Here is a 10,592-nt window from a genome sequence, read left to right as displayed (position 1 = left end):
ACATGGGATTTGTAGTCTCATGAGAATGTCTGAAAATGGACCTAGAGAAAGTGAAGACTATCCTTGAATGGCCTACTCCAAGGAGTGTGACAGAGGTAAGATATTTTCATGGACTAGCTACATTTTATAGAAAGTTCATAAGAAGTTTTAGTAGCTTTTGTGGACCCTTGACTAAAACAATGAAAGGGGATAGGAAAAAGTTTAAGTGGATTATAGGAGCAGATAAGAGTTTCAATCTATTGAAATAGAAAGTTACTAAGTAGGCTATTTATCACTTCTTAATTTTAACAAGGTGTCTCAAGTAGACTGTGATACTACCGGTACTACAATAAGAGCTATTTTGAGTCAAGAAGGTAGACCTAGTACTTATTTTAGTGAGAAGTTGAATGATGCAAAAAGAAAATATTCTATTTATGATCAAGAATTTTATATTATAGTTTAGGCACTGAAGAAGTGGAGACACTATCTTCTTCCTAAGAAGTTTTTTTTGTATATTGATCATGAAGCTTTGCAATATCTGAATAGTCAAGGAAAATCAAACCAAAGGCATTTGAAGTGGGTTGAGTTTTTGCATAGTTATACATTTGTTTTGAAACATAGAAGTGGGAAGTCTAACAAAGTTGCAGATGTTCTTAGTAGAAGACAACTTTTACTAACAGAAATAAAAATAGAGGTGGTTGGGTTCAAGGAACTCAGTAGATTGTATCCAAATGATTTTGATTTTGGTGAAGTGTGTAAGGCTTGTACAAAACTTGTTACACTTGAAAGGATAAAGTGGTTGGATTTTATGATACAAGATGGTATGTTGTTCAAAGGAAGCCAACTGTGCATTCCTAGAAGTTCAATGAGAGAGAACGTCATCAAGGAGAAGCATAGTGGAGGATTGGTTGGACATTTTGGTAGAGATAAAACTATAGCTTTGGTTGCTCAAAATTATTACTAACCATAGTTACAGGAAGATGTGATGAATGTTTTATAAAGCTATAGAGTATGTCAGATGGCGAATGGAGTGAAGCAGAATACAGGGTTGTATTAGCCATTACCTATACTAGAGAAGCTGTGGGAGGATATTAGCATGGATTTTGTTCTTGGATTACTGAGGACACAGCGTAGGCATGATTCTATTTTGTGATGGTTGACAGGTTTTCAAAGATGGCACATTTTATTCCTTTTAAGAAGACTAGTGATGTTGTTCATGTAGCAAAGTTGTTTTTTAGAGAAGTGGTGAGATTACATGGTTTTCCAAAGAGTATAGTTTCAGATTGAGATACCAAATTTGTTGAATATTTCTAGTGTACATTGTGGAAGAAGTTGAAGACATATTTGAAGTTTAGTTCATCACATCATCCACAACTTGATGGATAAATAGAAGTTGTGAATCACAGTTTGGGAAACTTGTTGAGATGCTTGGTTGGAGATAAACCAAAATGGATGGGATATGATTTTACCACAAGAAAAATTTTCATATAATAATTCTTTCAATAGGAGTACTAGTAAATCACCATTCCAGATTGTATATGGGAGTAGTCCTATAAATGCCTCTAGATTGAAGCAGTTGGATAAAGGAGAGCTAGGTAGTGCTGAAGCAAAAGATTGTGTTGAACATTTGAAGAACATCCATGAGAAGGTGAGGAAGCACATCATAAAGATAAATACATAGTATAAGGATAAGGTAGATTTCAAAAGGAAGTATAAGGAATCTCAGATTGGCGATGAAGTCATGGTTCATTTGAGAAAGGAGCATTTTCCAGTAGGTACACATAATAAGTTGAAAATGAAGAAGTTTGGACCATGCAAGATAGTGAAGAGGCATGACTCTAGCAATGCATATGAAGTGGAGTTTCTTGTTGAATTGAATATTTCACTAGTATTTAGATTTGATATAGTATTATGAAGGAGGTGATGGAGATGAAATTACAAAAGCACAGTGGAGCATTCCAGCAACTAGTTCGGCTACAGAGGAGATTAAGGAGATGCTAGATAGTCATATAGAAAAAAGTACTAGAAACAAAACTTATGAGGAATATCTAATCAAATGGAAAGGGATACAAGTTGAGGATTCATCATGGCTAGCAAAAGAGGAGGTTAACCATCTTGGTTTTCCTCTAAACACCTGAGACGTGACGGGGTAACTTCTCAAATTACCTCGGTTGTCTCATGCAGGAGCATCTTAGGTGTAAGGGAAATCTTGCATCACCCAAAAATATTTTGTGTTCAGTCTTTTCTATTTTAATAATGACTAGTAGATAGGGTGGTTACTATTTATGAGAACTTTCTATTTTTAGTAAGTTTGTCATATGAGCTCAAAATGTTCATTTTTTCTACAGGAAGGTTCATTTTAGAGTTGTAAGCCTACCATAAAAATCTCATTTCTTAAGCATTAGTATCAAAGAAGTTATTGTGGATTTTTAGTGGAAAAATTTGCAGAAAAAACTTCAAGCTCACCATTGGAGGCCTTAGAGTACCCGGATGAGGTTCAAAAACTGACAAAAAGGTGCTAGCACAATTTGGAGCCTGTAGATCAGAAGCTAGCATTTTTGAAAAGTGGTTATAATAGCCAATCAAAGCAATGGTTCACGAGTTATGGCCTTTCAAAGTTAGGTTACTCGAAACTTCTAAAATAATTGTCAAAGATGTATTTGGCTGACTCTATATGTTTTGTTAGGGTTTTTCAGCCCTAGGTATTAAGTTTAAGCATCTAGACCCTTCCCAAGTAACATAAAACTACCTATTTAAAAAAGGCTTGAACATTGTCTAGGGAGCTCTGGGTGATAGTTCACAGGTTGTCTTTCAAATTATTATACTTATGAATTCTATAATTCTACATTTGTGGTGCAAATAAGAAGTCCATATTATGTTCTTGCATTTTCTATTGTTTCTATGTTTCTATTATGAGTTTACATTATTAAGGGGAGCTCCCTGCATCAATCTCCTTTCTAGCTTTGCACATCAATTGGTCGACACAAGTTAGTATGAACAATCTGTAGTATTCTTTTAGAGGTATAAGTTTTACTCTTAAATCTTGACTTAGTCATTTTTCCTAATTGACATTGTTTGAACATTACATTATCAGGCTTCTTCAATTTAGGAAAACATGTAACTTTCTTAATGTTACTAATACTAACCAAGTTATCAAAGTTAACATGACATTACCTCTTGTGCCATAGCCATACATCATCAAATTTTACAACAAGACAAGTAGCATCCTCTATATCAAGATAGAATAGATTACTTCTAGTTTGATCACCCTTTCCAATCAGTTTCCCATTTGTGTCATATATCTTAGCAATCTTGTTTTCAAACTCAACCTTGCATCCCAAATTATTCTGTTGTGACACACTCAACAAATTATAGTTAAGTTCTTCAACATAGTAAGCAATGTCACATAAAATCTTATCTGTGAGTTTGATAGAACCTTTTCCTTTTATTAGGCATGGTGCATCATTAGCAAATTTTACACTATTGCCATCATAACAATTCAGGTTAATGAACTTACTTTGTCTCTAGTCATCTGATGTGAACACCTACAATTAACGATCCATCTATCATTCTTGTGTACACAAGTCACAAGTGTAGTTGCCTCATCTTCATTATATTCATCCTTCATTGCAACATACACCACTTCATCATCATTTTCATCATATTCTTCTTTTGTTTCCTCTTCAACAATGTAGCAAGACTTCTTGCCTTTGTCTTTGTAATCCTTGTTGTCTTCATCTCTTCTACTCTTGTACTTGTCACCACCTTTGTATTTCTTCTTCTCTAGATATCTAGCAGCAATATGACCAACCTCATTGCAATGGACACAAATGATGGGTAACTTACTTTTGAACTTGCCTTTACCTTTGTGGAATCTTCTTGCTAGTAGTGCTTCAAGTTGTTTAACATCCTTCTTATCTATTCACTGTCACCAAACACATACTTCTTTTTATTTCTTCTTTTTATTCTCATCAGGTTCCTTTAATGATACTTTAGCTTTGAAAGTAGATTCAATCTTTTCAAGCTTGTAATTATCAAAATTAGATAGCTCAAAAGTAGTGAGTCTACTTACCAGACCTTCAAGTGATAGTTTATTCCCTGGAATACATCTCAGTTCTTGAATTGTAGAAAATCTAATAGCATATATAGGCAATAATGTCCTTAAAATTTTGCTTAGTATAGTATCATCATCTATATTACCCTTAGCTCCTCTTATCGCATTAACAACTTATTTTATCCTTTCAACATATTGAACAATATTCTCACCTTCTTCCATTCTTATATCATCAAACTCACCTTTGAGACTTTTAGCTTTGGCTCTTAGAACATTTGCATCTCCTCCATAGATAGTGGTTAGTGCATCCCACATTTTCTTTGCACTATCAAGACATTTGATATCATCAAATTCAGCATAACTTAGGGTAGAGGCAATTTCCAACATTGCCTAGTTGTGTTCTTTCTTCTTCTTCATATCTTCAGCGTGTTCATCCTTCAAGCATTCATACCCTTAAGCCTTCTTTCTTAACATGCCATTGCAAACTCTTCTCTTTGGTCAATAGATGAATCAAAACCCTTGATTCCTTGTCTCCCTTAGGTTGTTGCACATGTCAACCTTGCTTCATGACTAGCCATTCCTATAAATAGGAAATTAAGATCTTTTTCTACTCATTCTCCATCATCCAATTTTGGGTTTGGATGGATTAGGTAGGATACAATGTATCTAACCCATATCCCATATCTCTTCTAGAAACTTCTCCTAAAAATCCTCTTTGAATTCTCTAGAAAATAATTTACCTTGAATTTTGTGCCACAAGATCATCAACCTTATCTTCCACCTAGTTCACATAATCCAAGAAAACAAACTTGTCAGCTCAGATCCATTGAATTTATGATCTTTTGAATAATGTATCAGCTTGACATTATCAATCTTATGATACTCGGCACATACTGTGTTGCTCAACATCCATTATGAAATCACTCGGCATGAACTAAAGTTTACTAGTGCTCAGCATCAACTAAATTTACTCGGCATCCACTATTCTACTCAACATATACTAGAATGAGCTTTTACTTGGCTCTAACTAATTTTTTTCTTGGCTTGCTCTATCTTTTCTCGACACCTACTATCCACTCATTCAAGCTTGGTAGACAAACTTTTTGTAACTTGTTCTTCTAAACTTTCTTAGTGTAACCAACCTTTGTAACCTTAAGTAGATTATCAATACATCATGTCATCACTGTCATAACTAATTCTTGTACTTCATTACATAATCATAACTCAACCTTTACTCTAGATGCTATTGTTACATCTTTTGATCAAATTCTTTTCATCAATCAAATAAGTGATAGTACTTGAATCTTATAAGTAATTGTCTGACCATTAAATAGTAGGTTTGACATCAGTGACAAAAACAATGATTGAAACACATAGTCTTCTTTAACAATCTCACTCAACAATGATCTTTACAATCTAATCTCAACACAATCAACAAAAATGAAGATAGATAAAGAGGCAGAAATCATGAGAGCAATAAAAGACATAAAGACAAAGGAAAATAATCCTACTACATTGTTGAAGAAGAATTTGATGACGGACCAAATGATCACGATGATGAAGTTGCCTTTATTTCTATAAAAGATGATTCTGATGAAAATGAGGAAATTGCATTAGTGTCTTATGTAACAAAAAATGATAGATGGATCATTGACAATGGGTGTAATCATTACATGACTAGTGACAAAAGTAATTTCATTACCCTTGAGAATTATAATGGAAATCATGTTAGATTTGGTTATGATGCACCCTATTTGATAAAAGGTAAAGGATCGACAACACTAACAAACAAGATTATGTGTGGCAATTCTTACTATGTTGAAGGACTTGACTATAATCTATTGAGTGTTTCATAATTGAATAGCTTAGGATGAAAAGTTGAATTTGGAAATAGGAAGGCCAAGATCTATGACACTGATGGAAAACTCATTGGAGGTGGCAATTAGACTAGAGTAATCTATTTTATCTTGATATGAATGAAGCTACCTATCTTGTTGTACAATTTTATGATGGTGGTTATGGTACAAAAGGTTATGTCATGCAAAACTTGACAACTTGGTTAATATTAGTAAGATGAAAAGAGTTTTCTAAAATTGAAGAAACCTGATAATGTGATTTGTAAACAATGCCAATTAGGAAAAATGAAAAAAATATACTTTTAAGAATAAGAATCATAATTCAAAATAAATCATGGAATTAGTTTAGCCTAATCTATGTGGGCCAATTAATGCACAAAGCTACAAAGGTGACAAACATTTTATTCTATTTGTTGATGATTACTCTATAATGATGAGAGTGATGTTTTTTAGAGAAAAATATGATGCTTTTCAAATTTTTAAGCGGTATTTAGAAAGAGTTTCAAAAAGAAAACTAGTAAAATCTTAAAATGTTTGAGATCTGACAGAGGTGGAAAGTTTACATCAAATGAGCTCAACAACTTTTGCAATGACAAAGGAATCAAAAGACAAACTTCTGCACCTAGAACCCCTCCACAAAATGGGATTGCTAAAAGAATAAATAGATATGTGATGGATTGTGCTAGAAAATTGATGATGGAAAAGAATGTTGCTTTGAAATATTGGAGAGAAGCTGTCAGTACAATTTTTTATGCCTTAAAGAGAGCACAAGTCAAGAAAGGTACAAATATCACACCTTTTGTATTATAGTATCATTACTCACCTAATGTTAAATACTTTAAGATATTTGGAAGCAAGTGTTACATTCTAAAAGATAACATAGATGGTAAATTTGATGCAAAAAGTGATGAAGGTATATTCTGAGGTTATTCCACAAGAAGTAAAGCTTATAAGAGTTTAAATTGTAACACTAATAATGTTGTGGAACATAGAAATGTAAAAGTTGATGAATATATAGATGTACATGATGATGAACAAAAGAATGAACCTACAAATTACAAAACATTTATTTACTACTATGAAGACATGTCCACAAACAATGATGATATTGTAAACCAAGCTGCCAATCCATAAGAATTAGTTGTTGGAAATATAGAAGGAGTAACTAAGAGGGGGGGGTGTGAATCAGTTACCACTAAAATCAATCCCAAATCCCTTAGATGTCAACAATAAAATTTAGACTGAGAAAACTGATTGTTGCTATCACTCGGTAAACACACAGAAAATGCTAAAAATTGGTATATGTAGAGTGTGAATTAATTTTAGCAGATCTTAAAAAATTAACAATAATTAATTTGCAAGAATAAGAGAAATAACATGAAGACATGAGACACCAAGATTTAACATGGAAACCCAATTTTGGAATGTAACTAGTTACTATTTTTCACTCTTCTAAAGTAAGCCCTGTTAGGAGCCAACCCTGTTAAAGGTTACAAAACACAATGTTAGGTGTGACCTTGTTAGAGGATTTGATCACCCTACTAGGAGTGGCCTTGCAAGAGGTCTTAAAACAATTCAATTAAATTTTTATCTTGTTAGAGAATTTAAAACTGGTTGTTAAACCAACTCTATTAAGAGATTTTAGATCACTGCTACAATGGTTAGAGAGTAACAATGAAATGACCTGATTCTGATGCAACTAAATTGCAGAATCCAGATCTCTTTTTTACTTAAACTTGATCCTTCCTAATTGAATATTAATTTTTTGCTCCACAAGGATACTTGCTTATCCTTTAGGTTTGCTCCCTCTCTTTTCTTTTAAATTCAATCAATACACTTGAAAATCACAACTTGACCTTATATTTATATCATCCAGATTGTCAAGTCGGCTCTTTACAAATTAGAGGGACCAATAATCATTACCATAGTCAGCTAGAACCAATACTTAAAATAGTTAAGCTTCATATGCCAAAATAACAAAATCATTCATTAGCCAACCTTGCTCAGTAAACACTAGTTCTGAGACAATTTCCTATGTTAACCAATAGAAGCTTGGTTAACACTGCAAACTTGAAAAACTCCATTGGTAATTGAGTGAACTCAGTTAGCACTTACTCTATCCAACTTTCCTTTGTTGACCATGTGAACTCAATTAACACTTTTTTCACCATAATTTCGTTTGATGCCTGAGTGAGCTCAGTAGACACTATCTTCGTAGAGTAAACTACAAGAATGCTTGGTAGACAAGGAAAACTATCTTGCTGACCAAGTGAGCTTGGTAAGCACTAACTGGCAACTAATATGACATTTGTGTAACATCAAATACAACACATAATTAATCAATTGTATCCAACAATCTTTCTCTTTGGCATTGATGGTAACACATGTCATAACATAATGAAATTTTAAAAATAAGATTCCTTTTGATAGAAAATTTCTCCCTCTTTGATTTTACACAAGAACTTCTTCTTTCATGTAGTAATCTCCCTCTATGAAGGAATTACATAACTTCTCCCTCTTGAAATGACAAAAAAAAATTTCAAAAATATATGACAGTAATCTTCTCCCTCTTTGACAACACATGCCAAAGACAACACATACCAAATTAGTATTAATGTACCTTGAGTACTGATTCATATGCAATATTCTTTTGACTATGTTACATCAACTAATTGATCTTCAACTTGGTTCCTGTTGATGCATCACTAAAACTTCATTTAATGAGATTTAGATAAAAGAATGACCACTAACTTACCTCTTAGATATAGGAATACATCTTTAGGTAATGGCTTGGTAAATATGTCTACAATCTATTCTTTTGTATGGACATATTCCAATCTAATTTCTTTATCCTACACCATGATTTCTTTATCCTACACCAATTCTCTGACAAAATGATATTTTATAGCAATGTGCTTAGTTTTGGAGTGCATCATTGGGTTATTTGATATGTTAATTGTGTTGGTGTTATCACAAAACATGACCACTGGCTCTTTGATTTCAACCTTCACTCCTTCTAGTAATTGTTTGAACCAAACAATGTTAGAACAATTCATTGATGTTGTTACATACTCTACTTCTGTTGTAGATTAGAATGTGTAGTTTTGCTTCTTGCTTGTCCAAGATACCAACCTTTTACCAAGAACGAAAGCTCCACCACTTGTACTTTTTCTATCATCAAGATTTCTTGTCCAATTAGCATGAGTAAACACTTTTAGGTCTAGACTTTTTCAAATTTGTACCATAAGCCATAGTCCTTAGTACCTTTTAAATATCTCAAAATTCTTTTGATTGCGATCATATGATTTTATCTAGGTTTAGCTGAGAATCTTGCTACTATCCCAACTACTAAGGCTATATCAAGTCTTGTGTGAACTACATACTATAATTTTCCAATCATTGATCTATATAAGGTCTGATCTACTTCTTTGGAGTCATCATCTTTGGTAAGCTTAAGTCTACTACACATAGGGATACCAACTAGTTTTGAATATTCCATACCAAACTTCTTAAGTATCTCTTTACATACTTGGATTGGGTGATATAGGTACCATTTTTGTTCTTCTATATCTACAATCTAACAAAGAATTTTATTTCACCAAACATGGACATCTCAAACTCTTTGTTTATTTGTTTTCAAAATTCTTTGCATAGATCATCATTTCCTGTACATAGAGTCTCATCCACAAATATCTCTGCCAAAACAATTTTGTTATCTGGTCCTTCCTTGATATACAAACTATTGTTATCATTTGTTCTCTAAAAATCAATCTGTATCAAGTAGTTATGTAGTCTTTCATTCTAGGATTTAGGAGCTTGTTTAAGACCATATAGTGCTTTGTGTAATTTACAGACCATGTCCCTTTTGTCAGGATCAACAAAACCTTTTGGCTATTCAATGTCGACTTCTTCATCAAGAATTCCATTCAAGAATGTAGATTTAATATCCATTTGATATACTTTTAATCCTCTGTGAGCTACATATGCAAGTAGGGTCCTAACACCTTCTAATCTTACAACAGGAGTAAAAGTTTCACCATAATCAATTCCTTCTTTAGAATACCCTTTACACACTAATCTAGATTTGTTTCTTGATACTTGTCCATCTTCATTCAGCTTATTTCTAAATACCCATTTTGTTCCAATCACATTTTATCTTTAGGCCCAGGAATAAGAGTCCAAGTTTTGTTCTTTTCTATCTGTTCTATTTCTTCATTCATTGCTTCAATCTAATTTTCATTTTCTATAGCATCCTTAACACTTATAGGTTCAAAATTAGAAAGTAAACATGTACCTTTCAATTTGCTTCTTGTCACAGTACCTTCTGATTTATCTCCAATAATCTGATCAGGTGCATGATGCCTTTTGACATACTTGGCCAATATAGGTTCTTTGCCTTTTGAATTAATTGCACTGTCTTCATTTTGAATCTCAACTTCTGGCTTAGGTCATTCAGACTTGGTAGGCATTAGCTTGGTAGCTTCAAAGTGTGACTTAGTTCCTTGTGACTCAATTTGTACTTCTTGCAACTCAGTAGTTGTGGAAGACTTGGGAGGTGAAGTCTCCGTATTGTTAGATGTGCCTGGGATTGTATCAGGTTTGAAGTAGACAAATCTTTTGTAATCTTCTGGTTCCCTTTTGCTTTCTTCTTCAATCTTTTCTGTAAACTCATCAATTCTCACATGTGCACTTTCTATGATTTT

This window comes from Cupressus sempervirens, chromosome 10 (genome assembly GCF_028749045.1).
Source record: "Cupressus sempervirens isolate cs-2001-9-10 chromosome 10, ASM2874904v1, whole genome shotgun sequence".
NCBI lineage: Eukaryota > Viridiplantae > Streptophyta > Pinopsida > Cupressales > Cupressaceae > Cupressus > Cupressus sempervirens.
The sequence above is the reverse complement of the archived record's forward strand: the minus strand, read 5'-3'. Positions refer to the sequence as shown.